This window comes from Pseudochaenichthys georgianus, chromosome 12 (assembly GCF_902827115.2).
Source record: "Pseudochaenichthys georgianus chromosome 12, fPseGeo1.2, whole genome shotgun sequence".
Taxonomy (NCBI): Eukaryota; Metazoa; Chordata; class Actinopteri; order Perciformes; family Channichthyidae; genus Pseudochaenichthys; species Pseudochaenichthys georgianus.
In genome coordinates, this window is record NC_047514.1 from 9,068,527 (window position 1) to 9,091,210 (window position 22,684).

Below are 22,684 nucleotides of genomic sequence, written 5' to 3' on the forward strand. Positions count from 1 at the left end.
CCTACAGTATCTATTTAACATATAATTAATTTGATCTATTTATGTTGGTGATGAAAGTTTGCAGCGATACGAGTGAGAGCATTTTGTCCAGGTCTCCTCACTGGCAGGGAAATGACATTTTTGATTGTCGCGCCTGTGTTGTGTTTCTACATGAATACACAACGGCGGATTTTGCATATGTAAGGTTAAAGTGGCGAAGCTCATCCCGCTGTATTCAATCCTTAAAAAAGACATTTCCTCTTTTCCCCGGAGGCTTTGTGTGTGGGGGGTAGGTTGAGGTAATAGATAGGGTATGGGGGGGCAAAATGGCATATGTGCAAAATCATTTGTGTGTGTGTGTGTGTGTGTGTGTGTGTGTGTGTGTGTGTGTGTGTGTGTGTGTGTGTGTGTGTGTGTGTGTGTGTGTGTGTGTGTGTGTGTGTGTGGCTCCCTGTTCATCTGAATGGGGATTCATTGGGCAGCTGTTTGAAAATTAAATGCTTTTGCTCAGGCAGATTGCTTTACGTCTCTGTCATGTTGCTGTGAATGGGATGCAGCTTTGATGGATATAAGGACAGACAGGAGAGCACCCCTACACACACACACACACACACACACACACACACACACACACACACACACACACACACACACACACACACACACACACACACACACACCACACACACACACACACACACACACACACACACACACGCGCACGCGCACTTTATGTCCTTGAGATCAAAACCGTTACCTTATGTTTATGTCCATCTTTCATCAATAGGATTATTTGAATGTATTTCCCCTTCATAAGTCCGTTTAATTAAAGCAAGACATTGGAGAAAACGCCACATGCTTTTAAAGTAAACTTTAATAGCCTACTAGAAACTTTTTTGTTGTTGTGTTCATACATTAATTCATGTTGAGTGTAATGAGCCAGGTAAGGGACCTTGACAATTAATAAAGTCTGGCTTGCTGTAGTGATGATAGCACTGCATATTATGTTGTCTTGTAAAAACGAGTGGTCCTTTTTTTGCTTTCTATAGTCTTCCTTTTTGTATTGTTCATTAGTTAGTAGAGAAGAATGTTCAACACACACACACACACCACACACCACACACACACACACACACCACACACAACACACACACCACACACACACACACACCACACACACACACACACACACACACACACACACACACACACACACACACACACACACACACACACACACACACACACACACACACACACACACACACACACACCAGGAACTTACAGTACTAATAAGAGACCTACAGATGGTCCTGAAATATCCTGCACACTTTCCTATTCCAAAAACAACTTATACAGAGTTGGTTTAAGAACAATTTGCAAAACTTCCATAAGTGCTTGCTTCTGTGTCTCTGTGTGTGTGTGGTGTGTGTGTTGTGTGTGTGTGTGTGTGTGTGTGTGTGTGTGTGTGTGTGTGTGTGTGTGTGTGTGTGTGTGTGTGTGTGTGTGTGTGTGTGTGTGTGTCATAACTAAACACAATCAGTCCCGCACAAAGACAACATCTGCTAAACTTTCTTTAAGATATCTGGGTCACACATTTTGTAGCTCTCATTTTAAAACGAAAACTTTCCGGAACCTTTGATCCCTTTTTAAATGGACCATCATGGTATAAAAAAACTAAGCTGATGGTGCTGATCTGTGAAAGACAAATAGGTGTTGCGTCACTGTTAACCCGGCCATCGTGTAAACAACACAATGCATCCAGCAGAGGCTTGACAATAGAAAAAGTAGCCTTCATCTTGTAAATCCCAGTTTGTAGCATTCGTATTGCTGTCAATCAAACCTGCAGTAGGCACGTTCTTTTGTTGCACTCACCAGCACAACAATCCTGAAAAAACTAATGTATTTTGTCCTGAAATTGTTCCGAGTTCTTGGAACACACTGTTTCTCTCTCCGTCTATGACTACACATCTCTCCGTACCTTTAGTTGAGCATGTGTGTGTGTCTCTGTGCGTCTCATTCGCCTCGGTTGCGATGACTTTTCACTCAAAGAGCAGATGAAAGCCACTGAGAGGTAATGGAACCTCTGTTGAGACGAGGCAGCCAATCTGCAGCTCGCCAAAATACATTTCACACAAACACACTGACACACACAGACACACACACACAAACCTACCCAATACATTTGCATCTGGAGTGGCAGCTAGATAGCTAGTGAGAAAATTGGAGATACTATTCAAAACAACGCAGCGTTAGCTGGAGCCCTGGAGAGAGAACACAAACAGAGAAAGATTTCTTTAGGAATATGCAAATACTGCCCTGCATGGGAAACTATCTTGAAATGAACTTTCTATTTTGGGGAGCTTAAATCGAGGATCACTTTTGGACACCGATGTAAATTGAATAACCTCTGCTGCTTCTGATGCTTACTGTACATGTTTAACGTGGCAGGCAGGAATATGTACATTTATAAGTCCATTCACACGGAGGCAAAGGCAGCCACACAAGGGAGAGTTCACTTTGACATGTTGACTAAAGGGGCCTGGGCTTGAACCTGCAACCTTGTGATTGGTGGACAGCCATCTACCTTCTCATTCACAGCAGCCAGACTACAACACAAACAAAGGCAACAACACTAGCAACAGCTTCATTCTATCAAATTACCACTCAAGAGGTTATTAAGTATTCAAAAACGTCTTAATGGCGAGCTAACCAAAACACAATAATGGACATGTGTGTGGTGCTGCTGTGGACATTTTCCTGTCTTTCATTTCCCATTTTACACAACATTAATGTCCCAGTACTGAAATATAATTGGGGCAACACGTAAAAGCCAGACTGTGGACCAGATGGACAATGAGAGACTCGTGAGAGATGTGGAGTGTTGCTCTAAACAACCTCAGCTGCGCCAACATCAACATGAATTTAAAACATAGTTAAAATGTCATCTGAAATATGAGACATTTTAAAATCTCCGTTGCAAAGCTCATTCTGAATCAACATGATACTTAGCACTATCATTCTGTCACACTGCCGTTTTCCAGAGAGAGCGTTATTACGATGATTTGTTTGCAGTGGAGCCCCCCTACAGTTGCTAGTATCGATGTAGTCTGGCCATAGAAACGTGTGTGTGTTTGTATGTGTGTGTGAGTATATACTATGTATAATGTATGCAGTACTTGTAAGTCTTACACAGACTGGCATGTCTATACATCCATGAATGTGCATACAAACAAGACTGTGTATGCATGCAATCATGTGTGTGTGCCTCTGTGTGAGACAGAGTGTGTGTGTCTTCATTCTGCACTACATGGATCATAAAGCACACCTAAAAGGCTGAGAGGGTCGATGGAACAGGGAGACAGGCTTCTGGGTAGAACGTACAGCTCTCAGATAAACGAAGAGAGCAGCGAGAGTCGGAGGAACCGCGCCGCAGTAGATCACATGCAGATGCGTTCACCGTAACACCACTTTATCCCTCGTCGTAAAAGTTACTTATGGCCGTTTTTAATTCTTCCCGGTGTGAAAAGGCCCCGGCCGACAGTTAACTAACTAATGGGATAAAAGAGAAAGGCCAGAGATTAGTCTGATCCGAGGAAGCTGTCTAGAGATGAGACCTCACGGCAGCATTGTAAAACAACGCCACTGGAGTGTAATATATACTGCGTGAAAAGAAAGATTTGTGCTTTCACTTATTTATTTCTCTTTAAGGGTCAATGTAGGTCTGGAGGTCTGAGCAGTATTGCATGTAAGCGCAATGTATTTGGTCTGAAACAAGTTTATTACCACGCGCATTTTAAACAGAAGACATTTTGACATGTCATAGTAGGAATATCACGACATAGGGCTGCATCCCACCATGTCTTTGCTTCAGGTCCAGGGCCTTGATAATGTGCAGGCTAACGAGTTGCATGCACTGCATCATGAGTCACTTGTATTCACATGCTCCTCAGGTGGTCCGGTTTACCGAGTTGGGAAGTTGTTCTTCCAACTTCTGCGTGTTCATGAGCTTTAAGTGGTCGAAATTGAATTTCCCATCGGGGATTAATAAAAGATCTTGATCCTAAGCTTCATTTTGATCTTATGAGGCTTTCGCAGAGATGTGCCTATTTAGGGAAGAATGTTCACAACTGTTCTGAGACCACATGAATGCAGCACGAATGCACTAACGACAGATCCACTCTAAACCTAATGTGTCCAGATGTGCTTTGAGAAGGATGTTTCTACCATCTTGTGTTCTTCTACTGTTTTCCTGCTGCGATGTTTACAGGAACATAAAGAATACATAAAAGTGAGTTGTATGTTTTTTTCTCTTTCTTTTGTTAAAAACCGGAGGAGAATGCGCAGACAAAAGGAAGATGGATGTAGAAGTAAGAAGGGGAAAAAGAAGAAAGAGTGGAATGCCAGCTTCCCATTTAGATGATGATTAAAATTCATAGGCTCCCCACCTCTAACATCCCTTTACCCCCTCCATCCATCCCTCGATCCATCCATCCACCCCTCCCCTTCCCTTCGATGTTGAAGCAATCTCGCAGCAGTCACAGCCTTCTCTCCCTGCAAAATTAATTTGACAGGTTTGCATTAAGGCACCTGATCAATACCCACTTAGAGCGGTGAGGGCTAAAGCCAAGAAAAATAACGCACCGGCCTCCCCTCCTCTCCCTCTGTACCAGATGAGAAAAAATGAATCTTGGACACTTTGTTCTCCCCTCCTCAATCGCTCGGCGGTCCTAAGCCCTGCTCTCTATCAGACGGACACACACACAAATAAACACTCACACGGGCACATAAAAGCACAAATGAACACATATACAGACGCACACATGCCGCTCGGAGCTTCTCTATCACAGGGCTGACCTCCCGCCATTGATCGGCGGCCGTTAAGTTGACAGAGGGCCTGCGAGGTGTGTGTGTGTGTGTGTGTGTTTTGTGACTTTCACTGGGCACTTTCCCAGGGAACGATCAACTATACAACCTTGATAAAGTCAGGACTGTGTGTTTGTGATAGATGCCCCCTCCCCCAAAAAAAGTATAATGTGTGTGCAGTTGAAATGAAACTTCACAGGCCAAGCATTTAAAGTGACGCAGAGACGGAGACAATAAGGGAAGACAAGAGACAGAGGGCGAACTCCATGGATAAACTGAGAATATTGGATATCAGAGGTACTTAGAGGCAAGTTCATTTCAGTTTCAATTTGTAAGGCTTTGAATGTAACCATGAAACGATCTGCAAAGCATCCATTCTCACCACCTCAGTGCTTTAAGTCATTTCCTTTCCACACTTCTCTCCTCCTTAGAACGTCATCTTATTTGAAGAACTGCTACTGGAACTTTGTTTGTTTCTGACGGAAGACAAGCCTGATTGAGTGTCTCATGGATGATGGTAATGTTGGCAGCAAAGAATCAAACACATGTTTTACTTTACTCTTAGTCCTTAAAAATACATGTCCCTTATTTTAGCGACATCAAACCCCGGAAAAGGTTAAATCCGCACGGTAAAGAATGTAGATTGCATAAAAGAGAAATGTTCCCCATTTACACATTTCTTTCTCACTCTTGCCATCTTATTTAGTTTGCTGCATGTGGGACTTGTGTGATCAGGCTCATGTTCGGCGTGATGACATTTAGAAATCTCATTTAGTCACTTGCTAGCAACCGACATTTTTAAGACACAAAGGCTTCAGGCAATCACGAGTGGAGTATTAACTGACCTATTTGAAATGCTAAAACAACACATTAAAATCTCTTGGCTTGTGTTAACCAAAGATGTTATTTTAGGCATTTAACCAAACACTTGTTGTAGGACTCATTGCTGCACCACTTTACGGGGAAAGGTAGGATCTCTGTCAGTAGCATCAGGCTCTTTGGATTGCTTTGACTTTAACACACACACGTTAGACCTAAAATCCACCTTTTTCTTAACCAGGAACCAATAAGTCGGGGTCAAGGTAACGGTAACATTTATAGAGGACTGAAGCGGTCTCTGTTCCGAGACAAGAGCTACACTCCTCCACTTATCCCTCCGTTCCTTCTCATCCATCCGTCACCGAGTCTTCCAGGGCTATCCCATCTCATCCAGGCAGAAATCAATACCTGGCCCCTGAGACAGGCCCTCAATAAACAGTGCAGGGAGAAACATGGGCTAGCCTCCAGAGCTAAAGCCCCCCCGCCTTCACCTCCCTCTCGCTGCACAACACAAAGTAAATGAACTCACTACTTCTCCTCTAACTTCATCCAACCAACAGCAGAGACCTCTATGCAATGTTTCAGCCCTCAAGGACGCCGTGATGTTTCAATCCCCGGCCGTGACTCACTCAAACGCACCTTCACACTTGTCTGAGGCGGAGGGGTGCAGGTCTGAGTGTGTGCACGGGCGTGGTTACAAGCATGGGATCAATGCTCGGGTGTAGCAAAGCTCCCAAAACAAAAACATGTTGTCAGTCTCAATTTCAGGGGTTCTTTTCTATTCTGTCATTTTTGTTATCTGTCGGATAATTCTGTATCTTTTATATTGTGTATTCTAACGATACTCAATAGATGTATAATCATTCTAGTGCTTATGTATATATGAACAGTTTGTGTTTGATTTATTTTGAGCTCATGTGCAATGCCATGCAAACATGCTATTGTAACAAAACTATTTCCCAATTTGGAATCAATAAGGTACGGTATATCTTATCCACAATTAGTTTAAGTGATTTGAACTAGTGTTGCTACAAAACATAGATAAATGACTACATTACTTAATTTATTTATGCAACAGTCAGCCAGTTCAACAAGCTCTAAATACAGGCAATTCATGTGAGAATATTTCAAATGAAGACATTTCAAATTCTTTACAGGAACAAGATGTAGCTGACATTATGCTGAAACTACAACAAAGGTGGCATCTAGAATAATTATCTGTTCACAATGACCATAAAATGATTTAGACGCTTCAAGTCGATCAAAGCCTACATTTCTTGTGTACTTTTGCAAATGTAAATTGAAAGTGTACAGGCAATACACACCTGACGTTGTAAAGCCCTGCTTACTGTTTATTGCTGCATCACTCAGCATGGAACCACATGTTAGCGGGGCCGATGTGTTATTGGCCTATACTTATCCGTGAAGCTCATTAGACAACATTTCAATCATTCCTCCACGTCTCTACCAATACTCTATTGACCTTTTCCTCCTTGGGACACGGAAGACTTCAATGTCTCCACATAGCTTTGTCTTAAATCAGATGTGCGTATTTCCCCATCCACTAAGACTTCAGGGAGAGAGAAACAGAATAAGAAACGGCTTTGTCTCGCTGAAGAACTTTAAAAAGATGCTTGAGCTTCTTGCCAGGGAAATGACCCAACATCTTCCCACTTACTTGGCTTGGTGAATGTGTGTGTGTTCCCTCTCTTCTTTACTTAGTTAGTGTGTCCGTCTGTGAGTTACTGTACGTGTGCCTGCTTCTCCTTTTTCTCCTCTAAGAGTGGGACTTGATAAAGGAAAGACAGCGGTGGGGTTTTTCTTGAGAGAGCTGCGATGCAATTTCGCCGCCGCGCTGCCACTTTCAGGCCTATTCATCCCCCCCTGCTGAGCCCCATTAGAGCAGACGGGCAGGTGAACAAGTGCACATGGAAAACAAGTTCCTCTAGGCGCTGCGAAGACACCCCCCAACCTTCCTCCTCCACCTACACACACACGGCAGGGCAGTCCTCCTTATCCAGATGTAGATTGGAACAGACATCAATAAATAATTTAGAGGTCTTGAGACTTTTAAGTAGGAATCTATGCAGTGTGAAACGGCATCTAATCGAGTAACTTCTGATGCCGTATCAATCAAAGCGGGTTAAAAGCTGCAAGCGTCGGCGGAAAAAAGGAGAAGGGGGATTCTTTGTGTTTTATTCCATCACCTCCTCTCACGCTCTCCTCGCCACTTTTTTGTCTAGTTGATGGGACATTAGGTGACATTTGTATTCATCAATTGACCCGGATCCGCTGGGTCGACAAAGAATGATAGGCAAGAGAGAACATAAAAAGAAATCGCTCTGGTGCAATGCAGCTCATGCTAATGCAATGAAAAACAGCCGATAAAGAGCCACTGTATCGGGGGGGTTGAGATGGGTTTCGAATAAGCCACTGGATTTAACGTGCAGACACTTCATGGAGAAGAACATGTAATGAAACGTCAGAAGAACATTTCACCGCTAATTCTCACAGGTGCAAGGCAGAGCTGATACAAAACAAATAAGGCCTGTATACAAAATGATCAGACTTGGGCAAAGATGGAGTGATTTGAGCAATACTCCCCCCATTGGTCACTGCTTCATGTTGCAACCTCGCATATTTGCTGTTCATTCCGCGACTCCCATATTCAAATACTTTACATTTTGATAGCGATAACTCCCTTGATAGATCAATCTTGGCTGCTGGGAAACAAATTGTGTGCCGTTTACATTGTGTGTATCCTTTGTTTTTACCACAGCTGAGCAATTTGCCTGCGAGAGCATCAAGTTATAATAATATTGGAGCTTTAGCCAGACAAGCAAGCATGAAGACACGTGCATACACAGGCATGGGAGGGAAGGCAACGAGAAGAGAGTGTGTCTGGGAATAAACGCACACACACACACACACACACACACACACACACACACACACACACACACACACACACACACACACACACACACACGCTCAATTCTCTGGTGTCATCAGCAGATGTGTACATACCCTCGTCTCAATACAATACAGATGAGCTAATAGCCTCGGAGGCTCCCTGCCTGCCTCTGATCTCCATAATATCCACAAATGCAAACACACACACACACACACACACACACACACACACACACACACACACACACACACACACACACACACACACACACACACACACACACACACACACACACACACACACACACACACACACACACACACACACACACACACACACACACTGAGGGAGACAGGGAGATGTGCGTGGACCTGCACAAATCCCATAATATCTCAATACTGTCTGTGGGGAATCAGACAGACCTGGTTTACATTCAGCAACATTCAGAGGACAAATACGATCACTTAGAGACACATTCAGGGACACACACAACTATACACATTTGGGCACAAGCGAGACTCCTTATCCATACACGCACACACATGCAGGTAATATCATTTAGATCCAACTGTTTTAGAGGTATTAGAGGTTTAAAGGCTCATATGCGCAAATACACACACTTTAGTATTCATGCAGTACACCAGTGAACTGTGAAATGGCATTTGAGACAGATCTGAAAACATGGCTTGTTTTGGGATTCCCTTTTTGCTGATCTGATTTCAATGCCTTTAAGATGAAGGGCTGCTTTTAAGAAATGTTTTTTATTCATTTTTATTTTAAAAAGGTGACAGCGATGGTGTTCGGCCACTGAGTTTTGGTATGTTTTCTGTCGTCTTTCTCTCTGACATGCTAAGCTCCTTCAGCGTGCGGAGGGCTTTAACTCAATTACGTGGTCCAGATATACTGTAGAGACATTACGCTGATGTTGGCCAATTTTAAGTCTTTTGGTATCGGCATATGCGTCAGCTGATGCCATTCACGCTAAATAAGATAATGCTTTAATAAGTCAAAACTATTGAGTTCATCAAATCCTCAGTGACAACAAATTATAATTGTGTTTTTTTTGTTTTAGCCAATTGTATGTCATTATACAAAAATAATTGAAATGCTTCTCAGTGAAATGATTCCAGTCAGTACCGGTTGACACATAAGAAATCTTGATTCAATTAAAGTTGCTAAGGAAAGTCAGAGCCACATTCTTATTATATGTTATTATAAATATGTTATGCTATTTATCTCCATATTTCCATCTCCATATTTAAACGTTAGCCTCTTTATATAAATATTTTAAATACATTTTTTTTTTATCCATGTAGATTTCAAAAGGTAATTCTTAAATGGATCTTAAATTGTGATTTCTTTCTGGGTTTTTTCTCATTGGAGAATATGACAGATACTGTATGTTGTACTGTGTAGTGTGTAGTGTATAGTATGTACTGTGTACTGTGTAGTGTATTATGTACTGTGTCCCTTTGTACGCATGTCTTCAGGGGCCTATACTGCGAACCTGGTTCAACCTAACCTGGATATGTTTGAGTTAGCCGGTTGGCTTAATCCAAAACATACGTGCTCTCGCTAAACTGTCCTACGACGCTGGTTATCAAGTGGATCGCTCAAGCCAACCGTGTCCTGGGGTGGTATTTGGAGCATTCGACCAATCACAAACATGGAGAAGCGCACTGACAGCGCAGCGTCATACTTCCTGAATGAAAAGTGAACTTTAATACTAGTAAAAAATGAAGAAGTTAAACTTTAAACATCCATGACTGAAACACTTTATCCAGGATCAAAGCCACATAGCTGCACCTGCAAGGTGAATACAGCTGGAAAAAGAAAAAGTGTTTGAATGCGTACATTAACAGGTTTATGATATCACTACCCCGTCTAAAACACGATCTGACTTCAATTACATTTGTCTCGAGTGTTTCGTCAACTTATGTGTTGCTTAAAATAATACTTCTGCATACAGTATGTGACACTGTGAGTGTTGCACGGCCAGATACGGCTCAGCTGACTCAGATAAGGAGATATATGATACATTATGAAGTGATATGCCGCGGACTGTACTTAATGTACTCTGATCCGGTTACTTATGTTGTGGCCGATATTTAAGTAAGCTTTCTTAACGCTAATGTTATAATAGTCAGATTGCTCTGAAGATGGAGGTGATATTCTATTCATGTTCACGTTCACACAGTCGGTGATTTTTGCCGGCCGTCTTTCCTGCGACGGCAGTTTTTCTGTATTTCCTTTCTCCTGTAATATGACTTGATCGCTTTAAACTCCGCACACTGAGCTCTGATTGGTCAGCAGGCGGTGCTTTCACTGAGTTGAGCTCTTAGCCTGCAACCTAACCTGGTCCCGACCAGGTTAGCTGCTTAGCATATATTACCATGGAGATCTAGCCTGCTAAAAAGAGAACCAGCTTCGGATGACCGGAAAGCCGGAGTTTTCCCTGAATTTAGCCGGCTAAGCGAAAATCCTGCTTCGCAGTATACCCCCCTGGTCCTCCATAGCCAGTAAATAAAAAGCAAAGTGAATTCCACTTCAGTCGGAGGCTTGGAGAGGATCTGAGGGGATCTGATAATCACCACAGGGATTTCAGTGAGTGTGTGGGTCTGCACGTGCATGCTGTGTGTGTGTGTGTGTGTGTGTGTGTGTGTGTGTGTGTGTGTGTGTGTGTGTGTGTGTGTGTGTGTGTGTTCAGGTTTTTCTCCAGCAGTTATAGTGAGGTACACAGGGAACAGTCAGAGGAGCTCAATAACACCTAATTTCACAACACACACAGGCATGTAAACATGCGTGTCAACACACAAACACACACTATCATACAACCACCAGAGAGCCATCGCCCCGCAATAATTGTGTAATATCCCTGATGAGAAAAAAGGCTGATTTTTTAAATCAAACAGCGAAACCTTCCATTACCGTGCAACAACAAGGACAATTGATCAAGGTAAAAACACAACTGGGGCAAAGTAATGACACAAACATTACATAAATTGCTGCGGAAAATCACATCTAATCTCAACTGTGGACCAAAACAAATAAAATAAGACAACACTCAGGGTATATTATTGAGAATAAATTACAATTCATCTGCATTTACATCTGAAAGAAAGAAGTTCATTCTCCATCTTCGCCGTCTTCAGAGAGCTATTGGAAACATTCAGATTTCTCACAGGTGGACCATTTTCTTTTGTCGCAGTGAATATTGAACACATTCAGCATGTAACAAAACAAACAGAAGTGCACTGCCGGTCACTGCAAATGTAAACTATTAAATATGGTAGGATGAAAAACGAAAAGCGAGACAGCTGACAATCATGCCTGAACCGATCGATACATGTTTCATTTACTTCCCTCTGGCTGCTGTGTACGAGCCAACATCTGTCAATTAACACACACACACACACACACACACACACACACACACACACACACACACACACACACACACACACACACACACACACACACACACACACACACACACACACACACACACACACACACACACACACACACACACACACACACACACACACACACACACACACACACACACACACACACACACACACACACACACACAGCCAAAGGGCAATAACCTCCTATGAAGCGTTGGGGTTTGGATCAGCAGTATTGACAGCTTTCACATTAGACCTATTGAAATGCATTGTTGTTGCCGCGACGACACACACACACACCGAGTTTCTGGCATGCAACAACAATCAATCTAACGCCACAATCACATTCTTTCCACCTGCTTAAACGGAGAAAAAGAGGCGGGCGGGTCTTGCGACATTTCAGTGTCACCGGGCCGACCCTCAAACCTTGACCTCTGACCTTTGGAGGTCGTGGTCAAGGGTTCAAGAGAAGGAAGGTGTGAGAATACGAGCGTTGAGGGGGATCGATAGACGTGTTCTGACGGTCACGCCTGCTTCGGGAAAATAAAAGGCATTCCAGATGAATTAGGTCTGACGTCTATTTAGTTACGGATCTATTTGTTTGCTTCTTCTGGGCCACAAAAAACCCCCAAATAATATAGACAATAATGTAAAAGAAGATTAAGGTAGACTTTTCTAATGTAAAAAACACAGCAAATCATGAACTCAGATAAAGAGAGGAAGGAAGATGGAAGGAAACAAGGACGCAATAAAAAAAAGAATGGAACAAGCCAATAAAGGTGACATTTAAGGGAATGACAAATAATAAAAAGGAGTTGGCAAAAGTGTGAATATGTTTCGATGTTTCTGGAACTTAAATAAAAGGTTTAAAAAGGAAAAGTGAACGAGGGGGAGATTAGCGTAGAATAATGCTTAATGATAAGGCAGGACATTACACACGCAGTGATGAAAGTGGAGCTGGGAAAACAAGTGCTGAAGAAGACAACATGTTTTAGCAGGACTCACAAAATGACTTAATAGCTCTTTTTAAAGCACATTAGTGAACAGGTGTTTTCAAAGCTGTCATTTTATTCTAATTGCCTCTTAGATTTTACGGTATCGTCTTCATTTCTCTGCGTATGTCTCATAAATATAACATCATTTGTTTTATAATCTAACAGAGATGTGTCTTGATTCTGTCCGCCCTTACGCTTGTGTCTTGTGGTCGTTCATTGCGTGAATCATTTTGAAAACAACAATCAGAAACGTGGCATGGATCAACTCAAAACCATTTATCGGTCATGCTGCTCGCTGTCAGTCGTGGTCATGTAACTGCACCTCCTCCTCCCCCTCCCCCCCCCGGAGGCATTGCGTTAACCATCCTAAGAGTCATTAGCATAACACACCCCCGAAACACACACACACCTCAGGACACATGAATAAATGAGGCTATGTAACAGATTAGGAAACAACAGAAGAGATTAAGTTCATTGCTAAATTATAAGGTCTATTTATCAGGTAACAATGCTGAGATGTTTCATCTGATTTTCCACATGTCAGACTCGACGTGTGTTTTCTGGGCCGGGTTTTCCCTCAGCTGCTGCTCCTTAAAACATGCGCTGGTAGATGGGTCCCACTGTATGAAGCATCCACTTAACAGCATCCACACATATCTGCCAGATATATATCTACACATTGAAGTGCGCTGTCTTACGCCACACTAAAAGCATCTCTCTTGGTCTCCTCTGTCTTTCTTTTATTGTATTGTATTATATCCCATTCCCAGAGGACCGTGGGGTTGCATCGCTCTCCCTCACATTCTCCGCCGGCAGCTCTGAACGTCTCTGAGCGAGCGTGCGTGCGTGTGTGTGTGTGTGTGTGTGCTGTCAGAGGGTTAAACGGGGAGTTAAACAGATATATCCAAGCGTAAAATCTAAAAAGGCTCCCCAGTGGGCGCCGGAGGGGGCTGTTGGAAATCAAACACATATCAATTGAGAAGCAGAGAGAGACCAAGTACTGGTGAGGAGAAGAGGGGAGCAGAAAGAGAGACGGCGTCCCTCCGATGGTAAACTCTGCTCCTATAAATTACAGACCCTTTCTTTCCCCCTTGTCCACCTTGTCCACCTGCACCTCTTGTTCTCCTCCTTGCCCCACTTCCTTCATTGATCTTGTAGCACTGCCCCGTCCTCTCTTTAACTCCAGATACATTCTGTACCTGCTTTTCTGACAGAGATGTAAAGCAGAGTTTGATTCAAAAAGCACTGATGGGTCGTATTCAATCTTTTCAACTAGAATTAGCAAATAAATGATGATGTTTTATTATAGGCTGAGCCGGATTCGCTAAAATGCTAACTCATTTCCGAGCTAGGACTCATTCCTGCACCACACTATTGCCAGTGGGCCTTTCTGATTTCAGAGCGACCTTGAGACTACTAAGTCTGTCTCAATTTCAAACTCTCAAATCAGTGTTTTTTGTCGGAGCAGCAAACTCGCAAAGACATTTGCGATGTGTTTTATTTTCTTTATTGTATTTTAAAAAGTGTGTTCTCGATACTAAAGCCAGGCGTTCGTGAAGAAGCTTTCTTGTCCAGTGGGAAAGGGGATTGAGAGATTTTCCCTTTTCTCGCCTATCTCTTTCTCCTTGCTAGAGCGTGTGTTGATCTGGGCCAAAAACAGACATAAATACACAATATGACAGAAAGCTCCACCTAATGGCTTCAATTGTTTATGTAGTTGCTTAGAAAGGGGTATGGGTAGGATACAGACACACACATACATGCACACAAACACACACACAGCTAGGCCAACACTGTGCGGTGTAATGCTCTACTTGATTATCTCATTGTTGTCTGTAAGTACAAGCCCAGATTGAATCAGCCTTCACTCCATTGTCTCACTTCAGCTTGGTGTGTGTGTGTGTGTGTGTGTGTGTGTGTGTGTGTGTGTGTGTGTGTGTGTGTGTGTGTGTGTGTGTGTGTGTGTGTGTGTGTGTGTGTGTGTGTGTGTGTGTGTGTGTGTGTGTGTGTGTGTGGTAATGAATGGCCAATCTAGTCTATCTAGAGAAAACCTTCTCATCACAGCGCTCCCATAATTACTAGCTCTCTGTGAGAACTACGCAGTGCTTTATTACTTTGCAATGCGGCGCAGTCGAGGCTCGGGACTGTAGAGACGAGATAAACACACAAAGTGTTCATTTTATATATCAGTCATTTACTGCAGCTGACGATCGCAGCCAGTGAAGGCTAAGTGATTTACAATGAGTGCAAAGCCTCAGTGGCAAGAGACGCACACATCAGATTTAGTTCAGTCACAAAAACATGCATAATGAATGTGCACTGTGAAGCTCACTTGAACATATTTATTTTGCACTGATTTACCTGCAGTATAGTAATGTGGTTTATCATTAAAAAGTATATTGTAATGATTTCCCACACTGCCCAAAAGAGCATTTTGGCTGAGGTTTGTCGTAAATAAAAATGTTTTATGTAAACTTTATTATTATTATTATTATTATTATTAAAGCAGTCCTGTGACTACAGCTCCTGTAATGCATCACGATGTGTGTTCCCAGTGTTCCTGCATCCTGAGTCCTCCCTCCTGCTGGGAGCCATCAGACCAAGGGACCAGCAGCCCGAGGCTTCTGGGAACCACGAAGGAGAGGAGGCCGGATGGGAGGAGGAAGGAGAGACAGAGTGATGAACAGAGGGATGAGGATAGGGGTGGATAAGAGATGTGAAACTGAATTTGAAAAAGGCAAAAGAAGACAAAGACAGTACTCTCACTATATTCCAATCCGCCAGCATCTTCAAACCTGCTGTAAACCATGTTTGTGGAATGGACCGACAGTATCATGGGATCCTGTATGTAGGCATTCTTTGTGCTGCAGAGAATCAGAACACATGACATCCATTCTGGTGATGATTCTGTCTTCCTCTGTTCCAACGGTGCAGGCATTGGGTGGGCCTTTTTTCTCAACAACAGCTAAAAGTAATTGTGAATTAAAAATGCATTTTCCCTGATGTTATAACCTATCGGCAGACGCAGAGGAAGCTGCCAGAACTCAGTGCTGGAATATCCTCATCCAACTTGCCAAGGCCGACTGCGCAATTGTAGATTAAATTGGGAAATAATGTTTAAAAAACTGAACGACAACTAATTCTCAGAAGCTGAAACCGAGAGAAACGTGAGGTAAGAACTCGAGGCTGAACAAATAGGAATCAACATTTCTAAATTGCTAAATATTTCAAGATATTTCAAACATTTCCTTTTTAAGTTGGCTGTGGTTATATAAAAAGGGATACATGTGTTTATTTGATTAATACACATGACTATTGGATTTGAATGTTGTACTGTATTACACAAAATGATATACTTGATATTCTTACTATAATTACTGTGTGTGTGGACCTGGGTGTAAATGAGTTAAACCAAAGACCCCAAACCCAAAGAGTCTGTGGAGCACGGACCCCAGGACGAGTGCATTAGGGGCTGCTTAGCTGCGCTGATATGGTTGTAATAGTCGTGATTAGTACAAACGCAGCCGGCCATGGAGGATGACAAATGGCACATGAGACTGAGCGTGATTACGAGCGCTCGTACGGGCAGAGACGGTATCAGCGCAGAGGATGATGGATGGCGCCCGGAGCGCAGTCAGAGCTGCCTCATAATTAGACCTTGATGGCATTAGTTTCATTTCCTGGTGGGTATGTCACAATAAATGTGCCACAGTTGTTCAAAAGAGACACCTTGACATTTCCAGTGTCGGTTTGTTTTGACTCTGCAGGGGACTGTCGCAGCACGGGCAATTACTCAACTGTGCAACACTAATAACACTTAGGGTAATGATTAGGTTACAGTGTACATATTAAGCATGAATCTGGGTTTCATTCAAATGGAGCAACCGTCATGAACCCAGTCTCCCCTCGGGATACATAAGGTGTCTTTAGTGAACTGATATAAAGGCTTGTTAGAGCGATGCAGGATTATAAAATGAACTTGAAGTAAATCACTAATGGATTGTGTTGTATGTTGATGCCCTCTGCGTCAGCCTGCTTCCCTTTTAGACATGTGACCATGAGAGGCTTGAATTCACCTTCTATCCTGGGATGTTATACGGGCGGCGATGCACCGGTGGTCGTCACCCGAGCCTCTGGTGTGTCTGTGTAAGCTGAGGTAATTATTGAGAAAGGTTACGCTGTGTGAAGGTAAGGTAACAGAGTGGAAGGCAGTGAGTACCTGAGGTGGCTCGGGTGATGTGTTTTCTGGTTTGTGTTTCATCTGTCTGGCCGGGCACCGAGAAGCATCAGCAAGTCAGACTGTGTGTGTCTTTCTTTGTGTAACCCAAACTAAGATGACATCTAATATAAGATTAATTTAATTAAGAGGGGAACAAGAAAAAGCCTTGAAGAAATGTGTGACAGTGGTTTAAGTGGACAGTAAACAGACACTCAACCATTCAATGATGAATAATGGGTCAAAACCATACAACCAAACTAACCGAAGCTTCTGACGATCGATGTGTCTCATCAAGTCAGCTCACCACAGTTTTTGGCAACATCTTGATCCTACTGACTTGCACAATTCAAGATCTTAAGTTTCCTCTTGTTCTTCGAACCATCTCCAAATGTATCTTACTTGCTCTTGTCTTTGACACAGTGCAGTCTCACACCTTTCACTTTCCACAGAGCAACATCGGATGCTAATGAGGGACACAAGCTCCAACAGCCCATCATCACGGTATTGACAGGTGTTCTCAATACCACCTTCAATTCTTAACCAATTTTAACGGGATTTGTGCGACAGTACTGAAACAGATATTTACTTAAAGTTAGCAATTATTTTGAGGTTTTACATTGCAAGGTTAGAAAATAAAGATTGATTTAGGATATTTGAAAACGTATTAAGGCCTTATACTAGTTTCATAAATTAAATACCTTTGAATATATGTGAAGGATCTCTAGTAGTCCTAAGCAGAAGTAACAATGATAGCTAAATTCAATAGCATTGAAGCTAACGTAGACACAGTAGGTGCTCTGTGATTACATGTGTGTGTGTTATGTGATTGTTTAAAAGTGATACCGAGGCGTGATACAGATGGCGTTGCAGTCACTTCTAAACTCACTAGTGTCACTCAGTCTCTCCTGTACCTGTGTTTACTTTCTCTATTCGAACGATGTCCAGCAAGTCTCTCTCATTCAAACGCAGACATGTATTCCCACCCTCGGATAAGAGCACACCAAACCACGGTGGAAAAGTCAAGTGTCATGTGCCCGTCTAACTTTACGACCCCTACTAGACACACAAACACACACACAGAGGAAGCCGCCCGTCGAGCAGCTGAATTACTTAGTCATAGCACTCAGCCCCGGTGAGGCTGAGATCATGTTGCCGGTGAAGTCGTAACACAGTCAGGGCAGACAGGTCAAATACCTGTTCAGATAACACGCTGTGACCTGTTACCGTTATCTTACCTCCGATAAAGGTAACACTCCGCTCTCGCTACCTGCTGGATCCGAGTACCTACTTGTTGCCCAGGTATTTCGAAAATACAAAAATCAACACAGACTGTTTAAACTTGCAACAAAAACAAGTCTCACACTTCAACTCTCACACTTATGTAAATAAATAAGACCCTTGAATTCATTTATAGCCTTAATCTCAAAATGGCAGCGTGTTTGTATGGGCACTTGTTTTTACATTAGTATTCAGACTTAGTGATTGCCCTGGTGTACCTTTTGAGTCACAGATCATGACCTTTCTTGGTAAACTGTTTTCTAAACATTTACATTGATTTTAATAATCTAAAATAAATCTACTTTTTTTTAATAAACCCATTTGAGTAAATTGAAAACCCCTCCCCCAGAAAACGAAACAAAAGTGAAAGTGCATTGTAATCCCTGCAGGCAGATTTGCGTATGACTACTGCAAGATCGTACTGCTGTTTGGCATAAATCTGATATCTAATAAGTAACATCTGCTCAGGTCCGGACCGCCAGCGCAAAGAGCCTTTCGCCTCTCAAGCTTTATTTTGACTCAACGATGCCAAACAGTCCACTCAATCAATCACAGAATGCATCATACACACACAAGCACACACACAGTGTAATACTTACAAAGACACGTATTTCTATGAAAATATATTATTTGATTACTAACATGATGTCGGAATTTGATCTTTTGCATTATAACCAGAGCCCAGAATTTAAATCTGAGTTGAACTCGTATTAAAAAAGAATACAAGATCTACAAACAGGTTTGGATGAACGTTTGAGTAATTGTTTTCTTGGTAAAGAAGCTTTATGTTTAATATCATGTTATTACAAAATGAAAGGATACAATATGCTTCACTGATTACTTTACTTCAATGCAGTCACTGTGTCATAAAGTTTACACATCGGACATGGAGTAGTGCTTTTGTTATACCATTTTTTTGTTGACGATTTATGCCATCTGTTTCATTTCATCTTCTCATGACATGTACTAATGTCAAAGAGCCTTATTGAAGTAAACACTGAAAATAAGACAGAAAGAGACATAGTAGCCCAAGTGCCCTGTGGAAGTCATCTGATGTATCTGTCAGTGTCATTTCCATATTGATGCTGAAGAAAAGAAAGGGACAATAAAGCTCATCCCAAAAGACGAAATCGGCTTTCCAGTTACGTATTTGTCATTCCAAAAACAGAAAGAGGAAGTGAGAGGCAGGGGAAGGAGGTAACAACGAAACACAAGTGGTGTCAGTTAGTTCTCCCACAGTTTACACTTGATGTGGTACAGTCAAGTGTGTGAGTGTGTGCGTGTGTGTAACTTTTCAAGCTCAATGACAAACACGCGACATTGCAATTAATTTGGTGGCTAGTGATTGCTTACTGGTTGCAGAAGCCAGATCAGGGGTGTCACCTACCAGATTGACTCTGCAAGGTTCTCTCACACACACACACACACGCACACGCACACACACACACACACACACACACACACACACACACACACACACACACACACACACACACACACACACACACACACACACACACACACACACACACACACACACACACACACACACGCATAGAGGCATGAACACACACACCATCTCTGACAGAGAGAAGTGGGTATACAAAAACTAGAAAAGAAAAGGACAACATGGAAGAAAGAGATAGGAAGAGATAAAAGAAAATGAAGGAAAAAGAGAAAAAGACCCCCTGTCCACTTTGTTACTCCCACTTTTAGTCACACAAAAACACACACACACACACCGACAGGAGTTGGTGAGTGACAGGGCCTTATTGCAGGTGTACATTGAGGCTGTGAGGTGTGTGTGTTGTTCATTACAGCAGAGGGAATCTCTATTGGTTTTCATTAAGGGGCCTGACCACACCGACGACATGGTTAATCTAGACGGCTCCGCTCCTCCACTCACCCCCTATCTCCATTTCTCTCTCACACACAAATGAACACACGTATTACACTTTGAGACAAAACCAGATTCTTATTTATTAAGCAGAGGTGACAGGTACTGAATAAGTTGTTTTCTGGAACAGTGTGTGTGTGACTTTGTCTAGGATTTGTTATCAAAGTTTGTGTGTGCTCTTGTATACTATCTGCATGTGTACATTTGTTGTTATGCCATTTTAGATTGGTTGGTGTCTGTGGTTATGAGTTAAGTTTAATTTCCAGGAGGCCTGTCCTGGCTAAACAGAGCTGACACTGTGCTGCTCCGACCAGTTATCTGTCACTGGGAATTAGACACTAACACACACCCTGAGATGAGCCGGGGTGCACACACACACCCTGAGATGAGCCGGGGTGCGTTCACGTGCACACACACACACGTGCACACACACACACACACACACAACCTTTTAACCTGTGTGAGGGGGAATGTGTAGGAACTGTAGAGTGTTTACAAGTGTCTAGTAACCCGGTTGTGTACCAGGAAATACAGCTTGTCTTATCGTTTCATCTCCTTATCCCCCCTCTTTCATTCTCTCACTCACACGGGGGACTTTAAAAAGGTGCGTAAGAAAGATGGTTTATGGAGTGTCCAGGAGTATCTCGCTGCAGATGGGATCGTGGTAATACAGCGTCTGATCTCCCCGTCTCATTATTCCTGTTCAGACACTTGGCCTCCTCGAGAGGCCTTGCTGCACTTTTAGCCGAGCCTCGATCCAATCATCTCCATCTATTGTGTGCTCTGAGGGGCCAACCTGTCACTCAATCCCATGCTTTGAACGTGTGCAGCACCATTCAAATATGAAATAACTACAAACTCTCTGTTGTGTAAAAATGGGGAATTGAAGAGTTTCCAGATTTATATACACAGTATTGGATGTTTGCTGCTGAGTGGCACAAACCAATGGGATTATAGAAAGCAAGCATGAGAGGTAAAGCACTATGAACACTGAAGGACTTGTGCTGCCTGACAAGCCTTTCCAAAGCATTCTTTTTTAAAATGAATGATATTGTGTAACCTTCTTCAACTTTCATCATGAAATATCCATGTAGTTCAATCATTTTATCTCCAGATTGAGTCATCTGGAGGTAAGCCTTATTGACAATATAGTACATGGATTACATGCTGTTGAGAGCACAAGCAGGAATATCCAATGCGATTCATCTCAAGTGTCCCGCTGCACTTTCTCGGGAGATCTTTGAAATGCAGGTTTAGAAAAAGAGCAGCCTGTGTATTAATGGTTTATAATGCATCTGAAAGATTTCCAACAATGCTTTGCTTTATGGGATTTCAGATCAATCAACTTTTCTGACAATCCCTTTGATTATTGGCTCTCGGTTTGTAAATGTCGCGCTGAGCTGGTTGATTGTACATTTACAACCACGCTGTGATTCATAAAATAGTATGTTTAAGAGCTCGGATAGAGCATGTGAATCAGGAGCTAAATAAAATGCACCCTCTCGCATACACACTTCATCCGGAACAAACAACACATAAAGCACTAAGTACTCGCAGTATTAAACTTTTACTTCCATTAATAATATTGCTCAAACTAAGTTGATTTCTTTTTTTCGCTTAGTTTGCTGCAGCAGAAGCTTAAACAAAATGGTGTCCCGTGCTGCATAGTTGAAGTGAGTCACATTCAAACAGAAATGGAGACATACTTCCATAAAGCTTAGCACCAACATACAGTATAACAATATGACTGTCATATTACACCAAACTTCTTAAATGTCTAAAACGAAAACTCCAATCAATTCCCTGAGTGTATCGTTATAACAGCCTGCCACAATGTGGGGCCATAGCATGCTTACATTTAAGAGTGCACGCTAAGCAAGGGAAGAAAGGAAGGATCCTGGACTAAGACACATATGGAGAGATGAGGATCATCCAGTCGCTGACACATCAGAGTAAAGCATCCAAGCTCATATTATTTTAAAATGCTGATTGTGGTACCTCGCATACAGAGCTCTATCTTTATATCTAAAGTACTCTACTACACATGAACCATTCATAGTACCAACACAACAGCAACGAGTTGTAGCAACTACCAGATGCAAAGTCTGCCTTACTTGCTTAGTTTTGAGTATAGCAAGAGTCTTTAAGCAGGGCCCTCAAGTATGGTTAAGAACACTTAACCATACAGAGTTGACCTACAGCAAGAACTCTAACATGCAGTAAAACAAAGGGTGTATAATCATAGAAACGCTGCTCTTGTCTTTTGAATCAAAGTAACATACTATAGAGGTATTGGGCTGTGGCTAC